General features: G+C 54.6%; 1 protein-coding gene across 16 annotated transcripts in view; it reads left to right on the top strand.

The window, feature by feature from the left end:
- The first annotated feature begins 9,095 nt into the window (after positions 1-9,095).
- Positions 9,096-25,616, top strand: part of SHANK2 (SH3 and multiple ankyrin repeat domains 2) — a 490,708-nt gene continuing 474,187 nt past the window's right edge. For 10 of the 16 annotated variants that reach the window (XM_045486265.1, XM_045486264.1, XM_045486263.1 and 7 more), the window contains exon 1: positions 9,100-9,233. The gene's annotated coding sequence lies outside the window, so the exon portion shown is untranslated. Of the gene's footprint in view, positions 9,234-25,616 lie in introns of all 16 variants that reach the window. The other 6 variants (XM_045486269.1, XM_045486268.1, XM_045486267.1 and 3 more) reach the window with 3 other exon arrangements.

The following is a 25,616-nucleotide window of genomic DNA, read 5'->3' as shown; positions in this document are numbered from 1 at the left end:
TCAGTCACTTCCTCATTTAGCACGGAAAAACGTGTCTCTTTGAAAATATCGCCTTCGGAGCCGTGGATGCCTACAAGGCGATTCTCCCGGAGAAAATCGGCACCGTGGGGTTTTCGGCTAGTGCACGGCGGCCCCGGATACGTATGGTCCACAGGCATTTCTCTCTCTCTCTCTCTCTCTCTCTCAGGCGCCACGCGGCGTGACCCTCCTGCATATTTAAGGAACATGTTCTCTGGACGGGAAGGCGGCAAAGGCCGGTCTCCTCTCTGTGTTTCATTCTGAGCTGCTCCTGCCAGAACGTGGGTGGGATTCGCCCCGCCTGCACACCGTGGTCCCTGGTGGCTGCGTTTCTTCCATTAAATTAATTCAGAGACCTGGTTTGGAGGAGGTCCCCGAGAGGACGTGCCCCTCGAGCTGGCCCTGGGCGATCGGAGGCTCCTGACACCCTCAGTCCGTGGAAAGTGCCCACGTGAGAGCCGCTCCAAGGACTCAGCCTTGAGAGAGCAACGTGGGGATGAGGCACGCGGGGCGGTACAGCGGCTGAGCGCTGGTAAGGCCTCTCTGCGGAGTCGTCGGAAGGGGACTTGCTTGTACCTGGCCTCCCCCCCCCCCCCCCACCCCCAGGTCTCTGCCTGCCCTCCACGTTCAGGCCTGTTTGTGACCCAACACCCACCCCGGGCTCCAACATCCACTGGGCACTCTGCAGATCGGGGTGGGGGGCACCTTGGGAATGGGACCCCAAGCTCGTCAAGACAGACCCTCAGGATTTCCAGCCCCGTGGAAGGAGAGCGGGGCGGGGGGCTCCGTGAGGATTGGAGGCCCGACCTGCCAAGCGAGACAGGAACAGAGACAGAGGCAGAAGCAGGACTGGATGTTTCCCTGAAGGGTGAGGACAGAGCTGGGGGTGGGGTGAGAAGGCGGGGAGCCCTGAGGGCCTCAGGAGGGGTATGACCCGGGTCAGGGGAGGCTGGGAGCCGAAGAGTTACTGCAGGGGGGACCAGCCCCGTGGACCGTGAACAAGAGAGCAGGTGCAGAGCTGGAGGGGACAGACGGAGGACAGGAGTCGTGCACCGGCTGAGCATGGGATGGGCTGGTGCAAGAGGGGTGAGGGGCTGGGGAATGCGAGGGGCTCGGGAGCCGGGTCCTAGAGCCACAGATAGTCGTGCAGGTTGTGGTGTGAGAACAAGCACGTGATTTCTTCGGAGAAACGCCTGGGTCAGACGCGTCTCTACGGAAAAGCATACGTTCCGCACAGCTGCTTTCCGAGGCGTCGGTGTGCTTGCGTGGACGGAGGAGGGTCCATCCCCAGCAGGTGCGTGAATCCTGCCCTCCGTCCATCCCCTCCTTGGCCGGCACTGTGTTCCCCCGAGTCCTGTCCCTTCTCTGATGATTAGCGACGAGGAGCACCGTTCCGCGAGCGCTGGCCACCTGTGCCCCTTCTTTGGGGGAGGGGCTGCCCGAATCTGCGTTTGCGCTGGACTGCTGGTTCCAGCACCGCTGAGTTCTGAGAACCGGTGATCGGAATCTTCTGGATGCAAGCCCTTGGTCAGATCCGCGGCTCGCAAGGATGTTCTCCCGGTCCTCGACGTGACTTTTCGTTCTCTATAGTGTGCCTTTCAAAGAGCCAAAGCTTTAAACTTTGGTGACATCCAGTTTACCCGTTTTCTTTCCTTCCATGGCTCGCACTTTTGCTGTCGTCACTAAGACCTCTGTGCCTGACCCCAAACCAAAACGGTTGTCTCTCACCTTTCCCTCTAAGAGTCGTGTAGTTTTGACCGGTTACACTGACTGATGGTCCATGGTGATGTGTTTTTTTTTTTTTTTGTAAAGTGTGAGGGTTCCCTTGCTTCCCGTGTGGACATCCAATTACTCCAGCATTTGTTGAAAAGACTCAACGCCTTTTAACATTTTCAAGTAACTTTTACTTTTCTGTCATGTATCCATTCTTTAATTAGGCTTTTTGATGATTTCTATTTCTTTTTAAAAAATATATATTTATTTATTTTTGAGACAGAGAGACAGGGCGTGAGTGGGGGCAGAGAGAGAGAGGGAGACACAGAATCCGAAGCGGGCTCCAGGCCCTGAGCTGTCAGCACAGAGCCCGACGCGGGGCTTGAACCCAGAAACCATGAGATCATGACCTGAGCTGAAGTCAGATGCCCAACCTACTGAGCCACCCAGGCGCCCCATGATGATTTCTATTACTTTCTAAATAGATATTTGTTTTGTAAGTATCCTTTATATATTTAGGATATGCATTTACTTACTTATTTGTTTGAAAGAGAGAGAGTGAGCAAGCCCTTGGTGGGGGAGCAGATTGGGAGAGAGATAGAGAGAGAGAGAGAGAGAGAGAGAGAGAGAGAGAGAGATTCTCAAGCAGTCTCCAAGGTCGGTGCAGAGCCCTATGAGGGGCTCGATCCCACAACCCTGGGTTCATGACCCGAGCCAAAATCAAGAGTCAGACGCTTAACCGACTGAGCCACCCAGGCGCCCCAATCCATTAACTTTTTAATGCGAAGCGTTAAATATCTTCTCTGGCCGTTCACCCTTCATTTTGGTCGGTTTTGTTTCTGGGGCTGTTGTCCGGTGAGAGGCCCTGACTCCCGCGTGCTCTGATCTCAACTCTCCCGTTAGAACACCCGAAACGTTCAGAAAGGCCTCCCAGCCGCCTCTGCCTGGAGACTCTGAGGACGATCGTCTGTGGCTTTCCCTGCAGTTTCACCACGTGGCGTCCGGTGGTTCAATCTTGAACCCATCTGTCATCTGTCCTTGCCACGAGGAGTGGGTTACGGATTCAGCCGCCTTTCTCAAAGATCGCTGGGCCTGTGTGACAACACCGTTTATCGTCCACTCCTTCTCTTGCTTCTACATTGTACAGAGCACATTCGCGACAGACTGCATTCCATCCCGGGCTCCCTCCCTCGCGTCCCTTCCCGCCCTTGTCTCTTCTCTGAAAGCATCCTGGCATGCACGGCGTGCCAGGCTCTGTACGGGAGCAACAGGTCAAGGCGGAGGGGGACCCCAGACCCTCTGCAAGCACACAGACCGTACCTTAGCTTCGACGTGAGCAGGCAGTCAACGGGGTGCGGGGGCAGCGGAAATATGAGCGAAGGAGAAAAATATCTGAGTCAAGACCGGACAGGACGCCGTTGCTAGGTTGGTTTCATTTCTGCGTCGGCCGATGGCCACCATCGGCGTGCTGCTGGTAATGACCGGAGCTTTTCGGGATATTTAATTTTTTTTTTTTTTCTCAACGTTTTTATTTATTTTTTGGGACAGAGAGAGACAGAGCATGAACGGGGGAGGGGCAGAGAGAGAGGGAGACACAGAATTGGAAACAGGCTCCAGGCTCTGAGCCATCAGCCCAGAGCCCAATGCGGGGCTCAAACCCATGGACCGTGAGATCGTGACCTGGCTGAAGTCGGACGCTTAACCGACTGCGCCACCCAGGCGCCCCAACTTTTCAGGATATTTAATTTGGGGCCTCCTCTGCTTGCTCTCCTTTTGGAGGTGTTTCTAGCTCTTCTGCAATCGATTTTGATTACAGACCAGCAGAGCGAGGGCAAAGGCGTAAATCATACCTGCAGGGCTCCAGAACTTTTCCCAGAGCGGACCCACCAGACAAGCAGCAACCAGCCCCAGGGACAGGGCGCTCCGGGCATCCAGAAGTCCTCCTAGTCTCCCTGCAGGTGCCCGCCTCCAACACCACAGACCGTTTCTGCCCGTTTTCCAACCTTATACAAGCGGAATTATGCAGTAGGTGCCTCTCTCACTTAATGCGCGAATTATGAGATCAGCTCGTGCTTTTGCACACGCGGCAATGGTACATCCCCTGTTTGCCACAGATGGGCTTTCCTTGCACAAACACGGCGCCATTTATTCATGCCCATCTCCGTCGAGTGCAGTGAGCGTGCTGGCGCTCCCCTTTGGGGCACGGACACCGTCATTGCTGCTGGGCGCGCGTGCCCCCTGAGGAGAGGGGTTGGGTCCTGGCAGACACCGTGGGACCGTTTCCCCGGGCGGCTGTGCCCGCACGTCTCCCACCAGCGGCGCCCGGCGTGCGAGAACCCGCGTCCTCTCCCGTGTCGGATACCGCCCGCCTTTTTCGGCTTAGCCGGTGGGAAGCAGTCTCATCGTGGGGTTATTCCCTCTCTGCTGGCTGACAACATTGGGCATGTTTTCATACGCTTCCGGTCCGTTCTGATGGCCTCTTGGGTGAGATCTGCCCATTCTTTTATTGGATCGCCTTTTTAATTCTTTTTAATTGGATTGCCTTTTCCATGTTCTGGGCACACACAGCTTTGCTTTTTTTTTTTTTTTTTTTGCATGGTTATTTCTTCAGCTAGACCGCGGGCCAACACGGGGCTGCACTGAGTTTAATGCTGTCGAGCGGGAGAATCGTAGCTTTACGGTATTGACAGTCTCCGTTTAAGAACAGCAGACGCAGTGATGCTGGAGACAGCGAGCCATGCTCCCGAGTAGATTATAGGTTCACGAACTTAACCTTTTATAGCCCCTCTGCGCGGTTCCTCTTCCCACGTTACAGGAATGGAAATTACAGGTATGGAAACCGGGAAAGAGATAGGATAGGGGAGTACCTAAGTTTAGCCAGTCAGAAAATCATAGCGCCTCCCCAAATGATAAGTTTGCCTTCTTCGTAAAAACACTTAACCTTGGGGTGCCTGGGTGGCTCAGTCGGTGAAGCGTCTGGCTCTTAGCTGAGGCTCAGGTCGTGATCTCACGGTTCGTGAGTTTGAGCCCCAAGTCGGGCTCTATGCCGACAGCACGGAGTCTGCTTGGGATTCTCTCTGTCTCTCTCTCTCTCTCTCTCTCTCTCCCTCTGTCTCTGCCCCTCCCTGCCTCTCTCTCCCTCTCCAAGTAAATAAAAAAAAATAATAAAATAAAAATGCTTAACCTTTCTTACTGAGTTTTCTTGTTGGATTGCATTGGCTGGTATTTCCAGGGAAATACTCAGTGCTGGTAATGTTAGCAGGCTCCCATGTCGTGTGTCTGGATTGAATGAGAGGGATTTATTTAGCATTTCACATGGGACACGATGCTGGCTTTGGTTGGATACTGAACAATCTTAAAATGTTTCCAAACTACTTTTTTCTTTTTCTTTTTTTTTTAACTAGGAAGTGTTTTTGGCCAGGCGTATCTCCTGACAGATTCACTAACACGGAAGCATTCGAGCGTTCTTGGGATGCACGTGGTTTTTCAAAGTTCTGTGGTATCGTCTCCTGGAGATCGTGAAGGTTTGCTTATTTGTTTGCTTGCCAAGCAAACCCCAAGAGTCCGGTGATAATGCGCTCTTCTGATGGGTTTGGTTTCCCGATAATTGCGTCGGGTTGCTGGTGTGGCCCACGTCGGGGCGCCCTGTCCCTCCTGAGCGTGACTTCCGGCTGGCCTCAGGTCTGTTCATCTCCGTGGCCTGATTCGGCCGGGACTCCTTCTTCATCGACGACACACCAGATTGCACTTTATTTTGGGTTCCCCTGTGAAGCTTCGCCCGAAACAAGGACTTGGGTGCAGCCTGCTGTCTTGGAGAGGTGACCCAGGATGCAGGAGTGAGGGAGGAGGGAGAGGGGCCCCGGAGGAGGAAGCTCCCAAATAAAAGCGTTTTGTTAGGGTCTCCGCTGTGAGCGAGGGAGGCCCCAGAGGCACATCTCAGAAGCCACACATGTTCCCTGAGCGGGACTGCTGGCCGTCTGGTGGCCCCGAGCCCGCCCCTCCCAGCCTCCCATGCTGTGCCCACAGGGACTCAGAGCTGCCCCTGGATCTGCCCCCTGCCGTGGCACCAGCAGGGGACCCAGGAGAAGTCTGGCCGGCCTTGAGGGCACAGCCCCAGCCCCTCTCCTCCTGCCCAGGAAAAGCTCCTGACCAGCCCCTCTGCGGCCTCAGATTCCAGCACGAGCAAACTCGCCTTCCCCGTGTTAGCATCCCCATCTCTTATGATCAGAGAAGTAAGTCTCAGGAAGCCTTTGAAACCAATTGGTGGGAAACAAATCCATGGGAACTAATGGAGAGTAGCAAAATTCCTTGTCGAGGGGCAGGAGGACGATGCGGGACGCACGTCTGCAGAGGAGCGGAGGGGTTTGTAAGATCTGGGAGTATTTACAGGATCAGGTTTGTGACTGAGCTAGAAGCTGTCATAAAATTATGGAGAAAGGAGCGAGTTGTCCAATATTTGATGCGCGGGGTCGCCTGAGGGAAGTAGATCTCTCGCTGGAGCGGGAAACGTGTTGAAAAACATGGCAGAAGCGTGGGGATCTGGCAGGGATGGGGGAGTGAGGCAAGCTTGTTGGCTGGAGAACCCGCCTTCACCTGCCTTCACCTGGCTCTGACCCCATGTCCTTGGGCAAGTCCCGTGCCTCCTTATGCCTCAGCTTTCCCACCTGGAAGCTGGAGGGTGGCGTTGCCTGGGCAGCCTGAGAACCCTGCGCTGGGGGGTGCCGGTCCCTAGGTCCCAAGCCCAGGAGCGGCCCTGGAGGCAGACAGGCCTGCTGCTGAAAGCGCCGAGCATCGGGGTTCATCTAAGCCACACAATACTTATAATGTTTTCCCCAGGACAGAGAAGTTGGTTATGTTCTGCATGTTGTAGCGGTACGGTGTCCCAGTTTTTTAGCGCTCTGTAAAAGAGCTCCTCTTTCTGGGAGGTCCCGGGTGCTCTGTGCTCAGTGGACAAGCCATAAATACCGTGACTGATGGCTGATGGCTCCAGGTTTTACAGGAAAAAAGAGCTGTCAGATGGAAAACGGCGTATCTTTCCGCAAGCTCATTCCAGCAATATCAGACATGTCGGGGTGGGGGGGGGGGCCCAGGGAAAGGCAGCTGGGAACTCCCAGATCGAGAAGTAAAAGGATGATTCCCCTCTTCCCACACTGAAACTAAAGCAAGGTGCCCTGTGACTCGTGCTGTCCTGGCCCCCCCGCCCCCCATACACAAGACGGCTGAAAGGCTCAGTGCCGTGCAAAGGCCCAGCACACGGCGGGGACGGGCTGTCAGGGGTGAAGGGGTGCCCTGAAACCCAAAATCCCTCCCGGTGAGCGGGAAGGGGTTCGAAAAGGCGGTGGCCGCGGGTCCCGAGTCTTGCATGAGAGGCTCTTCGAGACTTGAAGGATGTTGCCAGGCAACAAACGGATCCCACTGGAGGGGTGGCTATGGGTGTCCCCTTGGGTGGACAGGCTGGCAGAGGCCTGGATCCCTGGGGAGGTGTCTCTTGAAGGTGGCAGAATGGCTTTGGCGCTGGGGCCCCTCTGTGGGGACAACGGAAATGTGTTCACAGCTGAACGATGGCCAGCTGTTTCTCTGCTGGCCCCGGGGTGGTCCTAGAAATCTGGGGAGGAGCATCTGGGGGGGTTGGAATCTGGGTGGAGGAGGTGACATGTTGGGGACTTTGACTTGGAATTGAGGGCAAACACACTACTTTGTTCAGATGACACGCTTTGTTTGGGGTCAAGGGGTCTGATGTAAGTTATGGGAAGGTAACCCCGCCTCCACTCCCTCTAAGCGCCCCCTCTACCCCTGCTTACAAGTCAAAGAAATGATGCCTGTCGGATCCTGCCAGGGCCTCATTCTTCCTGTTTAAGGATTACTGTTATTTGATGGATGGCCTCCTTTATTCACTCAACAAACATTTTATTAAGGCTCATGCTTAAGGAGGCAGCGGAGAGAAAGACATCTGCCAGGAGCCCCGGAAGAGCTACAGTATTTACTTCACGTGTGTCCTGAAATATTTAGGCCCCAAATACAACTTTTTTTTTTTTTTTTTTCTAACCTAAGTGCTTTTAAAGACTTCTTTGAAATGTGGGACAATTATGCAAGCAGGGGAAAAAAAAAGTATCTAGAGCAAATATTTAACTTTGCCTTTGGTGTGTTGAAGTCACTGGCCCATGCAACTCTCTGAGGCGTGTTCTAGAAGACTGGCTTTAAAAAGTATACGGATCATAACATAGATACATAAAGATGTAAATGTACTTAATGGAGTCTTTACTGTTCCTCCTGGGGAGAGCGGTGGGCTTTCGCAGAATGGAAGGCTGGCTCCTGAAAGCGAGGTCTCGGTCACAGCCTGGAAGCTGGTGCTTGCCGCCCGCCCCCCCCCCCAGCACCTCCCCCACTCACACTGCACATCTCGGGCAGGAATGGCTCTCCCTTCCAGAACACTGGAGAACTCAGGACACAGAAGCCTCCATAGCTGGTGTAATTACCAGTGGATTTTGGGGGGGGCTCCAGAAGTTATTAGCCAATAGCTCAGGCATCAGGTCGGGAGTGTCACAGCCAGGAGCCAGGGCCCGGGGCTGGTGACAACCCCCTTGGGGTTTCGTCAAACCTGGCAGTCCCCGAGCCCCGGTTAATGACAGGATCCCCGGGGGTCCCCGGGGTGGGGGGGGGGCGGTGCCTGACCCCCGGGCTTCATCTGAGCGGCGGGTGTGTATCCCCCCCGCCCACCCCGCACTCGCCCCGAATCGCTCCTCGGCCGGGAGGGCGGCTGGCCCCCGGAAGGCAGGCGCCCAGGTGGAAGGTGGCCCGCGAGGCAGCCGGCGGCGTCTCGCCCGGGCACAAAGTTTTCATTTGCCCTGCAGACGCCAAGCCGTGCCGTCGGCCTCTGTGTTTCCGAATCCTATTAACAAAACACTCAGGGGCGGGAGCCGGCTGCGTTCGGGATAATCGCGCCGAGGACTTCGCGGTCCGAGGGCTTTCTCGCGGAAGGGGGGCGGCGAGCCGCGCCACCCGGGGCGGGGCGGGGCGGCGGGCGGAGGCGGCCCCGGGCGCCCGCCGTCTCCCGGGGTTGCCACAACAGACCCCGCGCGCCGCGCCCGAGCCGCCGCCGCCGCCGCCGCCGCCGCCGCCGCCGCCGGGGCCGGAGCGGCCGCGGCAGGTGCGGGAGAGGTCGCGGGCGGGCCGCGCTCGCGGGTCCGGGGCCGCGCGCGCCCTCGGGCGGCGAGAGGACCCCTCCCCCACCCTCGCCGGCGCCTGCCGCCCGCGCGGGGCCGAGGGGAGGGACCGCCGAGCGCCCCCACCAGGAGCCCCCCGCCCGGGCGGCAGCGCGGGGCGGGGCCCGGCGCCCCCCACCCCACCCCCGACACCTGCGCGGCGGCGGCGGCGGCGGCGGCGGCTCCGGAGACTCCGGCCGGGCTGGGCGCGGCGCCGCTCGGGTCCCCGCGGCGGAGCCAGGTGCGCGCGGACGCCCGCCCTCCCCGGGGGCTCTCGCCGGGCCCGACTCCCGGGACCAGGTAAGGCGGCGGCGGCCGGGAAGGACAGTAGGTGGCCCCCGGGCGCCCGACTCTGCTCCCCGGCTGCATCTCGGGTGCGTCTGCATTACGGGAGCACCAGCTGCCGGTTAAGCGCAGCACTGAACCCTTCGGAGCTGGGCACGGGGTGGGGGTGGGGGGTTGGGAAGGGGGGGCTCCTCGCGTCCTGGTGGGGTCGCTTCTCGGTGAGGACACCTTCCCCCCGCCGCCACCCCCGGCTTCCTTTGGAGTAGGGGCAGGTTTCAAAAGCTGTGGAAGAGGAGTGGGCGCCGAGAGTAGGAGCGACTCCTTTGTGCCCCCGGCGCACGCACCCCCTCCCGCCGGGGCAGCGCAGACCTACCTCCACCGCTTCCCCGGGGTCTGGTCGCCCTCGGTCGCCACCCGCCGGCCCGGGGACTGGAGTCCGTAGGCTTGGCCGAGGAGCGGGCTCGGGGCCGCCAGGGGGCGCGCGGGGGGCGGGGACCCAAGCCGCGGCGGCAGGGTCCCCAGAGACCCTCCTGCGGTCACCCAGCCGCGAGCCAGCGCACGGAGCCCCCATCCAGATACGCGCGGCTGGAGCAGCGGGCTCCGCGAGGCCGGGGCCGGCGCACCCCGCGCAGGCCCCGGGAGTCGCGCGTCGGCCCCCCCCCCGGTCCCGGGGTCGCGCAGGGCCCATGCTTTGTGTCCAGCCTCTGCCCGCCGCGCGCCCCGGCCGGGATACGGTTGGGGGGGCACCGGGCTGGTGTAGGTGAGGGGCCCCAGCGGCCCGCCGCCGCCGCCCGTGAATTATGCAGGAGGCTGGCACTGGCGCGCTCGAGTTGCTCAAGTTTCCCTGGCAACTTTCGCCCGGGCATCCCTCCTCCCGGCGGCCGGGCAGCTCCGCCCGCGCAGCCCGCGGCCCAGGCGCCTCCGCAGGGCTGCCGGGGCGCGGGGCGCGCGCCAGGAGACACCGACCGCTCACGCGCCACCTGGGCCGGGGCCGCTGGATTGCGCGAGCAGGTGCGACCCCCGTGGGGGACTTCGCCCGGGTTCGGAGGGTTCGGGGGTCGGGGTGGCCCTTGCCGCCCGCGTTCGGAGGGTGCGGCCCCTCGGTAGACCTCGCCGCCTGGGAAAGGAGGGCGCGGGGGCCGGGGTGGACCTCGGTTTCGGAGGGTGCGGCCCCGCGGTGGACCTCGCCGCCCGGGTTCCACCGCTCTGCGCGGGATGCGAGGGGCGTGCGCGCAGGCCAGGTTTAGTGTTTCCATGGGGCTGGGGGCGTCCAAATGGGGTGAGGCCGGTGCTCTTGGCCATGGAGTTCGTGGAGGAGCTTTTAAAGCGACCCTGGGCGGTTGGAAGGCACTTGGGCCGCTCAGGTCGCGGTTGGCGAGGGGGCCTGGGGGGGGCCGGCAGCTGTGGGCACGGTCCTGGGAGTCCTCAGAGGCCTTTCAGAAATGAAGTGGTTTCCACGTGGAAATTGGAGGCAGTAAATTGGATGGTTACCGTGCCCTCTTTTTTGTTTGAAACTCAAGTTCGAATTAATGAGGTCAGTCCTCTAATTAAGTTTGGAGAAGCAGAGAGGTAATTTCGGAAGCCCTCCGGTGGGGGTGGGTCTTTGATCTCCACCTGGGACTTGCCCCTCGACTTTTGTGACCCGGGCAGGAGTGTATGCTCGGCCGGGATTCAGCCTTGATCCAGGGGTCCTGCATTAAATGATAATTAGCGGGGAGCTGGTGGTGCTGGGGGGCTCCGACCATCCAGAACAGCCCCCCCCCCCCCCGCCCCGGGAAGCCGCTGCGTTTGGAGACCCGAACTTTCTCGCCACTGGTGCCTGATAACAAGGCTGCACTCGCCTGGAGATTAGTGCCCACTGCGGGGGTCTGGGGTGACTAAGGAGGGAAAGTGAAGGTGACTGCCCTAGTGGCTAAGAAGGGGGAGCCAGTGGAGTTTTGCCCTGGAAGTGCCAGTAGCCTTAAGGAGGCCGACGGAGACCCTTGTCTGCACAGGAATCAGGCTGTGTTGAGAGCAGCTGGACGCAAGGCTGCTGGGAAGCAGTCTGTTAAAGGAAGCAGTCCGTTAAAGGAAGCAGGTGCCGTTCCCACGCTGGGAAATTTCTGGTTTTCCAAGAAGGAGAAATTGGATGGAAAGGCACATTGGGCCCCTACGGAAGGCGCTGTAACTGTTCGATATCAACAGGAATGCTTGATGACTAAGGTGATTTTGCCTCTAAAGGCAGGTCCCAGTGGGCAGTGCTTGGCTGCTTTGAACAAATCAGCTGTCCGTTGGGAAAGAGGGGTGTCCTCCCGGCCTCTGTCTGCGAGTGTAATTTGCTGGAGAAAAAGCCCGATTCGTATTCAGGAGAGTGTCCTAGGGGCTTTCCTTCAGGGCCCCCAGCTGAGGTCCAGGGGTCACCTTGTGCTGGTGACTTGGTCCAGGCCTCTGTGTGTGGGGGGGGGGGGGGCAGGCTAGCTAGAGGGAGCCCTGGGCATCCAGGGTCAAAGGTCAGATGTGAAGAAGACCACCTGGGGAAGATAAAGCAGCTCTGAGATAGTGTCATATTTTACTCACATCAGTGATGGGGACACAGGTGGAAGAAAAAGCCGAGAAACTAAGAAAAACGCGCCGGGAGCCACCCGATAGACTGGAAAACACTAGTAAAACCTGATTTTTACGGAGAAGTAATTCGTTATCTTACTGGCTTTATTCTCAAATATGTCAGAGCCCTAACTGAGAGTGTTCTGGCGTCCTTGTCGTCTCTGGTGAGTGATGGGGGTTCCCCAAATGGGGGCCAAGTTTGGGACTTGAGCTGCTAAGGAGGCCGAGATCTGCCTCCGGCTCCAAAGGAATCCTGGGGGTGAGGCTGGGGTTTGCGGTCTACCCTCTGACCCCTGAACTCTCCTTCTCAGGAAATCCCCCCTCCTGCTGTGTAAAGCCGGAGGCGGGCGGAGCTGAGAACCCCGCCCTGGGAAGGCAGCGGGAGGGAGGGGCGTGGCTGGAAACGCTCCAGGAAATGAACAGCGGCGGCCTTCCCGGGAGCCTCCAATTGTCCTCAGCCCCAGGGGGGGAGCGTGTGTGATCGTTCGTCCTCAAAGTGATCTCTGCAAACTTACTAATTCTCTGCTTTGACGGAGGGGAGTTAGCAAAGAGGTGGGCAGGAAAGCGCCCCCAACAGGAGCCAGTTTACAAAAAGTCTTTGGAGTCCCCAGCCCTTCGCCTGGGTGCTGGTTGAGAGACCGTGGACTGATTGGGCCTAGTAGGGCTTGCAGCCTGGAGGCCCCCGGCCGCGTGACCCTTGTGGCCTGGCCCCTGCACCTGGCCCTCCCACCCAGTGAGGGGCCTGCCGCTCTCTGATGGTCCGAGGGGTCCGAGGTGATCTAGCGTGTATCAGATTTTCTCTGCACGTTGCATTGAGTGAGCTCAAACGGCTGCTGACCACCCAGGCGGGGAGCTGGCCACTGCGGCTGTCCCCCTCCCCCGCCCCCCCGGGGGGCTTCCAGGCTAGCGGGGGAAGGGTTAATGCACAGCGGGACAGGGGCTGTGATAGAAGTGACCTTTGGGTGCTGTAGGGCACAGAGAGGGTCCCCAGCCCAGCCTGGAGGAGGAGGGGCACTGGGGAGATAAAAACCCCTGGAGGAGGTCTGATCATTTCTCTGCCTGTGCTGCAGCAGGAACTCGGCAGAGATGGCCACGTTCTTGCTCCCAGAGTGGGGACATGCGGACGGTGCCAGGCAGTATACAGCGACAGCCAGTATTCCCACGTGCTCGGTGCTTTCCTTCTGGCAGACACTGCTTTGCACTCTTGCTACAGATTACCTCATTCAGGTCTCGGGAAACTTGAGAGAGAGAGAGAGAGAGAGAGAGAGATGGGGTTGATTATTCTCACTGTATGGATCGGAGCCTGGAGCTCAGAGGAGCAAAGTCGTTAGCCCTGGGCCACACAGCCAGGACGTGGGGCAGCCGGGATTAGCAAACTGCCCGGGAGAGAGAGCCCAGCCCTCAGGCCACCCCCCACCCCCCCCAACCGCCGCCGAGCCACCCTCCCTCGGCCAGGGGACGGATTACCCAGCGGGAAGATTCATCCGGTTGGACAATTACTCTTCCTGTAGCTGCGGCCTGAAAAAGAGCTACAGTCTTCTGATCAGACTTCTTGGTGTGATGGGCCCTTTTATTTTCCTTGGAAGCAGACTCCAGAAATGTTTTCAAGTGGCCAGTGAAGGCTCACGTCTTTGGCCCCAAGTGGAAATACCGAGGCCCGTCTTTGGGGGATACGGATGCACGTGGCACGGGCCTTCCCACCCCTCAAGGGGTTTCCAGTCTTAAGGGGGCCGGGGAAGGTGAGCCCAGTGCTGGGGCGGATCCGAGAGCCTGCCAGGGCGCTCAATCCGGGCCCTGGGTGTGCCCAGGGATGGGCCAGCTGAGGCACGTGTCCCTTTCTGGGAGATTAAACCCCTAAAAGCCTGTGGGGCTGCAAGGAGTTTGTGGCCAGCTGCAGTGGAGAGCAGGGTTGCCAGATGGCAGTGCGGGGAGGGGGTGGGGCCTGTGCCCAGTGACCGACCTGGACGGTGCTGGAAAATTGTCCTTGTGGGGTTTGCCAAGGACTCTCAGGGTGGCTCAGTGAGGGGTGCGCGTTGAATGAGGCCATGAGCTCCTAATGTTAAAGCTGCAGATCTCAAATGCTGGACCTTGGGGGTGGGGGGGTGCTCCTGGGGGCCCCCCCGGACATTCTGGCTGAGGCCAGAGGTGCAGGAGCCCGGCGCTCCCGGAGGGTCTGCACCCTCAGGGGTCCTCAGAGCACATTTCGGGCAACGCTCAGGGTTCCGGCCGGCAGGATGGTGGGCCAGTCCTGGGCTGGTGACTGAGGAGACTCACCGGGAGGCATCCATTAGGTGGATAATCATGGCACATACCTGCAGTGGCTGAGCCTGGCTGGGCAAGTGTCTTTTATTTTTTTCAATATATGAAATTTATTGTCAGATTGGTTTCCATGTAACACCCAGTGCTCATCCCAAAAGGTGCCCTCCTCAACACCCATCCCCTCCCCTCCCCTCCCTCCCACCCCCCATCAACCCTCAGTTTGTTCTCAGTTTTTAAGAGTCTCTCATGCTTTGGCTCTCTCCCACTCTAACCTCTTTTTTTTTGGGGGGGGGGCAAGTTTCTTTAAAGAATTTTTTTTTTTTGCCTCTCAGCTCCCTAAAAGCATTGTTTTTAAAAACTATGTGTCCCCCCCCCCCCTTTTTCCTGAACCATTTTCGTGTGAAAAATTCGAATATGCAGCAAAGCTGAAAGAATCACGCCCCGGGGCCCACACGCCTCGTGCATTTTTAAGTCAGCATCTAAAGTTGTTCTCGGTAGGTTCTAGAATTTGCTGAGAATGGAGAACCTCGCCTGGGAGGTAAATACTGGCATTGCAAAAGTAACTGTCGGTCAACTCGAGCGGGGTCTTCTGTCCAAACCACCCGCGACGTGGCAGCTCCTGACCCTGGCAGATGGGCACAGTGGCTTCGGGGACTGTTCATCGTTCCTTTGCCTTCTCAAAGCGCTACTGCCCCTCGCCCCCAGAGTGTTACCCCAACGGAATAGACGTCGGAGCTTGTCGGTCTTTTGTTAATCGCTCGTGCATATTTCTGTGCGAGGAGAAGATACACGTGGACTTAGAGGAGTTTTTCTTGTGACATCAAGGCGCTCACACGGCAGTGAGGTCTGGCCGGAGGAGGCGGTTGATTCGAACACCATAAAACGGTGTGGATTTCGGAAATGGTGGAAAGGAAGGTTCTACTGGGCATGTACCTGTTAGCCAGTGGGCAACGGGTGATTTTGGTGTTTTAATTCAAGGCTTGCTTGAATTGCCTTCCTCTGTTTGGTGCTGGGAGCCCTTCCCCACCCCCACTCCCTCCCCGGCAAGGTTCAGAGGGCCTGAAGGCCTTTTCCTCTGTAGAAGGTGGGAGAGGCTGCTGGGGAAGGGGACCCCCAAGGCCTTTCTACACGGAGCAGCTCAGGAGACTGGTTTCCTTTAGACTGGCCCCTTGCCGAGGGTCCACACTGTTTAGAGCCCCCAGCGGGAGGGAGAGAAGTGGGCCAGATCCTGCCCCACTCTCAGGGTTCCTGCAAGCGAGTCCCACCCTGGGGACGGTGTAGACCCCTAGGTGACAGTAGTGACAGATGATGCCACCTGAATGCTCCACACGAGCCACGTCCTGCAGACTGGGTGTCCTGCCCCGGAGTGTCCCTACTTGGGGGACCCATGGGTCTTCCGGCCCATAAGACCTCCCCCTTCCCTGGGCTGAGAAATCCCGCAACAGTGCCCAGATCCCCGGGTGGGTGGGGAGAGGCAGGGAGCCGGGACTGAGGGGCTGGCCAGGGGCTCTCCGGGGGCGCTCAGGGACCCGTGGTGGTGCCTGAGCCTGAAGAAGGGATGTGCACGCCGGGTCCCAGAGGGCCTGGGCCCAGGGAGAGGGTCACACATTCTCGGTAGAGCTGAAGGCCTTCCTGGGACCCTGGGGAGCAGGAACGCCCTGGGGGGGGGCACAGAGGCGTGTCTGCTGTGGCACTTGGGCACGGCTGCCACCGCCCAGGGTTTTTCCTGCCCTCCTGCCCCAAGTCTTTCTCCTTTTTTTTTTTTTTTAATTTTTTTTTTTTTAACATTTATTTATTTTTGGGACAGAGAGACAGAGCATGAACGGGGGAGGGGCAGAGAGAGAGGGAGACACAGAATCGGAAACAGGCTCCAGGCTCTGAGCCATCAGCCCAGAGCCCGACGCGGGGCTCGAACTCACGGACCGCGAGATGGTGACCTGGCTGAAGTCGGACGCTTAACCGACTGCGCCACCCAGGCGCCCCTCTTTCTCCTTCTTGATTTTGATGGTGTTCTGTGCTCCCAGCGTCTTGTGCCAGGGGCCTGGCCAGCTGCAGGCATTTGCCCTGACGTTGTGCAGGGCCCCAGGCAGACCGGTGCCCAGGAAGGGACTTGGGTCTCAGCGTCCTGTAGGGGCTCCGGTGTGGAGTGAGCCCCCCGGATGTTTGTTGAAAAGACCGGATTGGCTGGAAGGCATCACCATTGCATCATCCGCCCGTGATGGCTTCAGACTTTCCTGGACCGGTCAGCCTCCTACAACAGGTTTTGCATCCTCTCCTGTCCCCGATCTGCCAGCCGCTCGGGGCTTCAGGGAATGGACGCCCACTGGGACCGGGTTAAGGGGGTATATGGTGGGGGCACCCTCTGTCTCTTTGTCAGTGGACCATCTTGGTGACTCTGTCACGAAAACACTCGCAGTAGCGAGTGGAGGGGGCACTTGGGTCCTTAAGTGCTTTTCCAGGTGCTGATGTCATCGTCACCACGGCCCCGAGGAACGGACACTTGTAACACCCCCACCTCACCCAAGGCAGATGGAGTCTACCTAACCGTGGAAGGTCACGTGGCCGGGCCAGGACCCTGCCCTCCCCCGTGGGGGGGCCCACACGTGGGCGAGGGCACGGGTTCTCACGTTTTTGGTCCAAGCGATGAAGTTTTGGGGTGGTGGGGGACTCCTGGGGTCCAGAGCCTACGGCCAAGAAAGAAATCTTGAAGACATCTTTGGTGCAAAAAGGTGATTTTATTAAAGTGCGGGGACAGGACCCGTGGGCAGGGAGAGCTGCCCTGGGGTCCGGACGGGTGACTCATTACAGCCCCTCAGGTTGGCAGGAGGTCAGGGATAGGGTAAGTCCCTAAGGAATTTTGGAAGCAAGGTTTCCAGGACCTTGAGGGGCTGGCTGTTGCTAGGGAAGCGCCATTTATTACCATTTAATAAAACACATATTCCACGGTGGGGGGGGGGGTTGCCAGCCCATATTTTGTCCCTCAGCCTGCCCCATGCTCCCTCATCACCCTCTTAAAGAGTTTTTAAGGACCCCAGGAAGCTTTTTGCTTCTGTGCCTTGTAGCTCCTGGTATTTATCCCATTAGAAACTTTTTTTTTTTTTTTTTTAACGTTTATTTATTTTTGAGACAGAGACAGAGCATGAACAGGGGAGGAGCAGAGAGAGAGGGAGACACAGAATCTGAAACAGGCTCCAGGCTCCGAGCCATCAGCGCAGAGCCCGATGTGGGGCCCGAACTCACGCCCAGGTTTTCAGTGGAGGCCCAGGCACGGGGGGCCGGGGGTTGCCCCTGGGTGATGGTGGATAAGGGCACTTTCTCCCGGGCCTGGGGGAGGGTCTCACACTTGGCTTCCCTACTCAGCTCTGCCTGGTGTTGGGACAGGTGAGGTGGGGACGGCAAAGGCAGCTTTTTAAAGTGAGATGAGGGGCGCCTGGGTGGCTTGGTCGGTTAAGCATCCGACTTCGGCTCAGGTCGTGATCTCACGGCCCTTGAGTTGGAGCCCCGCGTCGGGTTCTGTGCTGACAGCTCAGAGCCTGGAGCCTGTTTCAGATTCTGTGTCTCCCTCTCTCTCTGCCCCTCCCCTGTTCATGCTCTGTCTCAAAAATAAATAAACGTTAAAAAAAAAAAATTTAAAGTGAGATGAAACACTGCAGACAGGGCCCCTGCCCCCACCACGCCCCCATCCCGCCCCCACTGCTCCCAAGCTGGGATAGATGCTTGTTGAACTGATGAGTCCCTGAAGTGGGCCTCTGTCACTGAGTAACTGAGCGCCTAACTTTTGTCCCTCCTTCGCCCCTGGCTCCTCTGGGCAGTAGGGCTCTGAGAGTCTGTCTGCGCCCCCTGCCCGTATTTATGACATTCGAGGAGGCAGAACTGGGGACTGGGTCCTGGGTCCTGTGTGTGTTGGGGTTCAGCATGGCTTGAGTTCTGGCTCTGGGTCTTGGTTTGTTCCTGCTTAAACCCTACGGTGCTTTGTGGCTGAACAGGCCTGGGCCGGGCCGGGGTGTCGGGCCTCATACCCTGTTTGCAAATTTCAGCAGCTCCTCTCGACTCTAAATAACAGGCGGACCTTTTTGAGCTGAGTCTGTGCCGGGGGCCGAACATGTCTTGAGCGGGTGTTCCCTGCTTCTTCCCTCACAGCTGGGATGGTGGTGTTACCTGGAGGGCAGCTGACAGGCAGACGGGTGGTTTCTGCACTTTGGCCAGTTCGAATCGGCACAGGAGCGTGGGCTTGTGGGTGCGTTGCTCTCGGATGTTTACCCAGAAGTGGGAACACCGGGTCACGTCGTAACCTGATGCTTGCCCCTCCGGGGACCTGCCAGACTGTGTCCCAGAGCGGGTGGGCCACTCTACGTTCCAACCAGTGGGTGAGGGTGCCCCTTGCCCACACCTCCTCACCAGTCCCTGCTATTACCTGTCTTCTTGGTTGTGGTCGCCCCGGAGGGGGTGACGTGGCATCCGGCTGTTTTTTTAAGTTGCGTCTTTCTCCTGACGAATGATGGGAGCGCCTTGTGTGCTCCTTGGCCATTTGTGTACCTTGCTTGGCGACATGCCTATGCCAAACCTTTGCTCACTTTTTAATTTTTTTTTTAGTCCTTTTATTATCAAGTTGTACGAGTGCCATCTTGATGATAATTTGTCCCATTCTCTGGTTGATAGCGTTCTTTAAAGTATAAAATTTTGGGGCGCCTGGGGGGCTCCGTCGGTCGGTGTCTCACTCTTGATATTGGCTCAGGTCATGATCTTGCGGTTCACGAGGTTGAGCCCCGTGTGGGGCTCTGCACTGACAGTGGGGAACCTGCTTGGGATTCTCTCTCTCCCCTTCTCTCTCGGCCGCTGCCCCGTTCTCGCTCTTGCTGTCTCTCTCCAAATAAATAAACTTAAAAAAAAAAGAGATAAAGTATGAAAATCTTGCATCTTGACGGAGACCATCTGTCTTTTATTTTTGTTACTTGTGTGCTCTTAGTGCCGCCTCTAGGAAGGATTTGTCTAACCTGAGGTCCTGAAGATGTATGTTGGTGTTTTCTCCTCAGAATTTCATACTGTTAACTCTTGCATTTAGGCATATGGTCCATTTTGAGTTAATTTCTGTATATGGTGTGAGGAAGGGGTCCAACTTCATTCTTTTGCATGTGGATGTCCAGCCGTCCCAGGACCATTTGTTGAAAAGACGACACTTTCCGATTGAATTGCCTGGGCACTCTGGTTCAAAATCAGTTGGCCGTAAAAACATGGCAGCATTTCTAGACTTTCAACTCTCTTCCTTTGATCTGTATCTCCGTTCTTACTCCAGTACCACACCGTGTTGCTTACTGTTGCTTTGGAGTAAGTTGTTTTTTTCAAGATATGAAATTTATTGTCAGATCGGTTTCCATACAACACCCAGTGCTCATCCCAAAAGGTGCCCCCCTCAATGCCCACCCCCCACCCTCCCACCCCCCACTAGTAAGTTTTAAAATCAGGAAGGGTGAGTCCTCCAACCTAGTGTTTTTTTTTTTTCCTTTCAACATTGGTTTGGCTATTCTGGGTGCCTTGAATATGAGTTTAGGATCAGCTTATCAACTTCTGCCAAGAAGCCAGCTGGGATTCGACAGGGATCGTGTTGAGTCTGTAGCTCATTTCGGAAAGTATTGCCATTTTAACGATATGAAGTCTTCTGACCCATGAGCATTAGATGTTTTTGTAATCAGTTAGGTCTTTTGTTTCTTTCAGAAATGTTTTCTAGTTTCCAGAGTACAAATTTTCCATTTCTTGTGTTAAATTTGTGCCTAAGACTTTAATCCTTTTTAATATCATCATAAGCGAAATTGTTTTCTTAACCTTATTTTCAAATAGTTCGTTGTTAGTTTGTAGAGATACTGTTCATTTTTTTGTATATCGATCATATATTCTGTAATCTTGACGATCGTGTTTGTTCTAATTATTTTTTAGTGGATTCTTTTTTTTTGAGTGTATTAAACATGTGTATTTGTTATGCACATTTATTTTTAAATTTACATCCAAGTTAATTAGCATATAGTGCAACTATGATTTCAAGAGAAGGCTCTAGTGACTCATCCCCTACGTATAACACCCAAGTGTTCCTCCCAACAAGTGTCTTCCTTAGTGGCTCCTCCCCCCACCAAAACCCTTGCCCATTTAGCCCCTCCCCCCACCCAAACCCCTCCAGCAATCCTCCGTTTGTTCTCCATGTTTAAGAGTCTCTTATGTTTTGTCCCCCTCCCCGTTTTTATATTATTTTTGCTTCCCTTCCCTTGTGTTCATGTCTTCTGTGTCTTAAAGTCCTCGTATGAGTGAAGTCATATGATATTTGTCTTTCTCCGACTGACTAATTTCGCTTAGCATAATACCCTCCAGTTCCATGCACGTAGTTGCAAATGGCAAGATTTCATTCTTTTTGATTGCCGAGTAGTACTCCATTGTATATATATCCCACATCTTCTTAATCCATTCGTCCGTCAGTTGACATTTGGGCTCTTTCCGTACTTTGGCTATTGTCGATAGGGCTGCTATAAACATGGGGGTACACATGTCCCTTCGAAACAGCACACCTGTATCCCTTGGATAAGTACCTAGTAATGCAATTGCCGGGTCAGAGGGGAGTTCTATTTTTAATTTTTTGAGGAACCTTCATACTGTTTTCCAGAGTGGCTGCACCAGCTTGCATGCCCACCAGCAGTGCAAGAGACCCTCTCTCTCCGCATCCTCACCAACATCTGTTGTGGCCTGAGTTCATTCTAGCCATTCTGACAGGTGTGAGGTGGTATCTCATTGTGGTTTGATTTGAGTTCCCTGATGATGAGTGATGTGGAGCATCTTTTCATGTGTCGGTTGGCCATCTGGAGGTCTTCTTTGGAGAAGTGTCTATTCATGTCTTTTGCCCATTTCTTCACTGGATTATTTGTTTTTTGGGTGTGGAGTTTGAGAAGTTCTTTATAGATTTTGGATACTGACCCTTTATCTGATATGTTGTTTGCAAATATCTTCTCCCATTCAGTTGGTTGCCTTTTAGTTTTGCTGATTGTTTCCTTTGCTGAGGTCCCAATAGTTCATTTTTGCTTTTGTTTCCCTTGCCTCCGGAGATGTGTTGAGGAAGAAGTTGCTGTGTCCAAGGTCAAAGAGGTTTTCGCCTGCTTTCTTCTCGAGGATTTTGATGGCTTCCTGTCTTACACTTAGGACTTTGATCTATTTTGAGTTTATTTTTGTGTCTGGTGTAAGAAAGTGGTCCGGGTTCATTCTTCTGCGTGTCGCTGTCCAGTTTTCCCAGCACCACTTGCTGAAGAGAGTGTCTTTATTCCATTGGATATTCTTTCCTGCTTTGTCAAAGATTAGTTGGCCATACATTTGTGGGCCCATTTCTGGGTTCTCTATCGTGTTCCATTGATCTGAGTGTCTGTTTTTTTGTGCCAGTACCATACTGCCTTGATGATTACAGCTTTGTAATACATCTTAAAGTCTGGGATTGTGATGCCTCCAGCTTTGGTTTTCTTTTTCAACATTACTTTGTCTATAAGAGGTCTTTGTGGTTCCACACAAATTTTAGGATTGTTTGTTCTAGCTGTGAAGAATGCTGGTGTTATTTTGATAAGGATTGTTTTGGGTAGTATTGACATTTTCACAATATTCTTCTAATCCGGGAGCATGGAATATTTTTCCATTTTTTTGTAGCTTCAATTTCTTTCATAAGCTTTCTATAGTTTTCAGGTGTGTATTTTTCACCTCCTTAGGTTTATTCCTTGGTATTTTATGGTTTTGGGTGCAATTGTAAATGGGATCGATTTCTCGACTTCTCTTTCTGTTGACTCATTATTGGTGTATTGGAATGCACCCGATTTCTGTGCATTGATTTTATATCCTGCAATTTTGCTGATTTCATGGATCAGTTCTAGCAGGTTTTTGGTGGAATCTTTTGGGTGTTCCATACATAGTATTGTGTTATCTGAAAGTTTGACTTCCTCCTGGCCAATTTGGATGCTGTTTATTCCTTTGTGTTGTCTGATTGCTGAGGCTATGATTTCCAACACTATGTTGAATAACAGTGGCAAGAGTGGACGTCCCTGTCCTGTTCCTTTTTTAGTGGATTCTGTAGAATTTTCTACACACAAGTTGATGTCATCTGTGGGTAACAACAATTTTATTTCTTCTTCTCCAACCTGGGTGCCTTTATTTCATTGTCTTGTCTAATTGCCCTGCCTGGAAGCTCCAGCAGAAGGTTGAGTAGAAGTAGCCAGAAAGGACGTTGGTGTCTTGCTTCTGATCTGAGGAGGAAGCACCTAGTCTTTCGCCATTACGTGCGGTGTTGGCTGTGGGTGTCTTGTAGGTGCCCTTTATCAGGTTGAGGAAGGTCACTTGTATTCTTAGTTTGTTGAGTGTTTTTGTCACAAAGCAGTGTTGGATTTTGCCAAGTGCCTCTTCTGCATCTGTGGAGATGATTAGCTCCTTTTTGTCTTTTGTTCTGCTAATATGGTGCATTGCATGAATTGATTTTTGGATGGTATGCCAACTTGGCAATTCTTGGGACCAATCCCATTTACTCATAGTTTACAATCCTTTTCATCTGCAGCTGGATTCAGTTTGCTAGTATTTTCAGCACTTTGCATGTATATGCATAAGAGATATTGGTTCATCGTTTTCTTGTGATGGTGCCATGGTAATATTGGCCTCATAAAATGAGTTGTAAAGTGTTCTCTCCTACTTTTTGGAAATGCTTGTGATGAACTATATTTAATTCTTCCTTCAATGTTTGGTAGAATTCACCAGTGAAGCCATCTGGGCCTGGTGCTTTTTGTGTGTGTGTGTGTGTGTGTGTGTGTGTGTGTGTGTGTGTGTGTGTGGTTTTAATACAGTCTCTACTTGTTATAGGTATGTTTCAAGTCTTCTGTTTCTTCCTGCGTCATGTTGGTTACTTTGTGTCTCACTGAAATCTGTCCATTTTTGTGTGCAGTTGTATATAGTGTTGCCTTATTGTCCTTTTTATTTCTGTGAGGTTGGCAGAAATGTGCTCTCTTTCATTTCTGAGTCTGCTAATTTGAGTGTTTGCCCCCCACCCCCGCCTTTTTTCTTGATCAGTCTAGCTAACAGTTTGCCAATTTCAGCCATCTTTTCAAAGAGCTACGTTGTTGGTTTCATTGATTTTTCTCTTCCCTTTTACATTCATTTTGTGCTAACTTTTTTATTCTTTCCTCCCTCAGATAACTTGGCTTTAGTTTATGTGCTTTTTCCACAGGGGGGAGGATAGGTTATCGAGTTGAGATCTTTGTTCTTTTTATTATAGACATTTACAACTGAAAATCTCCTTCTGAGGACTGTTTTTACTGTATCTCACAAGTTTTGATATATTTGGTCTTTTTCACTCATTTCAAAATTTTTCTAGCTTCTTTTTCTTTCTTCTTAGTATTTTCCAGTTTCCCTCTGATTTATTTTCTGACCCGTTGGTCATTTAGACATGTGGTGTTCAATTTCCACATATCCATAAATTTCTATTTTTTTTTCCTCTTATCGACTTACAGTTTCATTCGGTTGTGGTCAGAGAACATCCTTTGCATGACTGAATCCTTGTTGCGTTTATGGAGGCTCTTTTATGGCTTAGCACATGATCCATCCCGGACAGTGTTCCGTGCGCACTTGAGAAGAACGTGGGTTCTGCTGTCCTGGGATGGAGCGTCTCCTAAACGTGTCTGATAGTTCTAGCTAGACTCTTGGGGTAAAACAGTAAACCAGAGACACCTATTCCTGCCCTGGACGGCCAGCATTCGAGCCAGGGGAAACAAACACTGAGTGAGGGAGATAATATAGGAGCCTCTAGGCCGTGTCGGAGAAAAGGAGAGCTTGCTTAGGGGGCTGCGAGAGGGATGGTTGCAGTCTTCAGTAGGGCAGTCAGGGCGGGCCTCACTGAGAAGGTGGCACTTGGGCAAAGACTGGAGGGAGATGGGGGGAATCAGGACATGGTAAGTCCTGTAAGAATTTAACAGAGATTGACGTGAAAACACTATTGTGCATTTAATGCTTTGTGAGTGGTGGTAACATATACATAACGTAAATTTTACCATCGTAACCATTGTTTTAAGTTGCAGCTCGGTGGCTCTAAGCACATTCACGCTGTTGTGCAGCCCTCCCCACCATGTGTCTCCAGAACTTTCCATCTTTCCAAATGGAACCTGTTCCCGTAAAACATGGACGCCCACCTCCTCCCCCAGCCCTGGCGCCCACCGTCCACCCTTCTGTCTCCGGGAATCTGGAGACTCCAGGGACCTCGTGTGGGTGGGTCACACAGTGTCTGTCCTTGTGTGTCTGGCCTGTTTCACTGAGCATCACGTCCCCCGGGACCAACCATGTTGTGGCGGGTGTCACCCTTGTCAGGGCTGAATATTACTCCGTTGTGTGGATGGACCACGCCCTGTTTTCCCATTTCTCTGTGGATGGACACTTGTGTGCTCCCACCTTTTGGCCGTCGTGAATGACGCTGCTGTGACCATGGGTGTGCAGGTTCCTGTTCAAGTCCCTGTTTTCAAAAAGCACATTTTAAAGCAGTGACCAACCCAAAGCCCACCTGGTCTTGGGATTCCAAAGCTGAGACTCTCCTGCCAGCTTGCCCACCCAGTGGAAAGGGGCCCACCTTTCTTCTCAGGTCTGGGGACAGAGCAGGGGTGACCCCGGATGTTGGGGAAATCGTGCAGTACGCTCACGGTGTTCCCGAGATGGAAAGGTGCTTCTCCCTGGGAGCCTGGTGTCTCCGTTTGGTGGGTTCAGTCCGGTTTAGGGCCGGACCGAGGGCTGTGTCACACAGAGAAGGGGAAAGAACGTCTCCCGAAGAATGTAGCTCATTAACTAATCGGCTGGTCTCTGGTTGCCTCATGACCCAAAACACCGGCTGGTTGAGCAATGTGTTGTTTACTTATCTCGCCAACATTGGGACATGGTAGCTCGTCCGGGGGGACCCGGGCACCCGTGGGGGGTGGGGGACGGGGGGAGGCGGGCTAAGGCACTGTCTGCTCCCTGGAAGCTTTGTCTTGGTGGCATCGGGATTCACAGCTGCTTGAAAAAAAAAATCCCACCTCATCACGTGGCTCTAGTTGCACATTTTAGCGGCTGTGTCGTGTTTCGTGGGACGGCGGACCCCAGGTCTCTGGTCTTCTCCTGGGGACTCCAGGCTGTTTGCCGTTTGTCTTCCAGGCTGTGCTGCAGAGAACGTCCTTGACCAGGACGGCTCTTTCTTAGGGTCTGTGCTTAGGGGACAGGTGTTGGCCTCTGTGGCCTGGGGTACACGGGTCCCGCCTTCTCGGATCCTCTCCTCCCAACTGATCGCTCTCCACGGGGGCTGTGCCCAGCTGCAGTGCCATCGTCACAGTTGAGAGCCCTCCAGTCCTCGCGGAGACTTGACCCTGGTGCTGTCTCGCTGATGCCCACCCGATGGGCGGGAACAGGCACCCTGTTCCTTTGCATTTCCTTCATTCCACTGAATATCTCCTGGTTCACGGGCCACTCGGCTTTCCGAGCCTGAATTTCCTGGATTCCATTTTCTTTTTTTTAATGTTTATTCATTTTGGAGAGAGACAG

The sequence above is a fragment of the Leopardus geoffroyi genome, chromosome D1 (genome assembly GCF_018350155.1).
Source record: "Leopardus geoffroyi isolate Oge1 chromosome D1, O.geoffroyi_Oge1_pat1.0, whole genome shotgun sequence".
In the NCBI taxonomy this organism is placed as follows: Eukaryota; Metazoa; Chordata; class Mammalia; order Carnivora; family Felidae; genus Leopardus; species Leopardus geoffroyi.
This window is presented reverse-complemented; position numbering and strand designations above follow the sequence as displayed.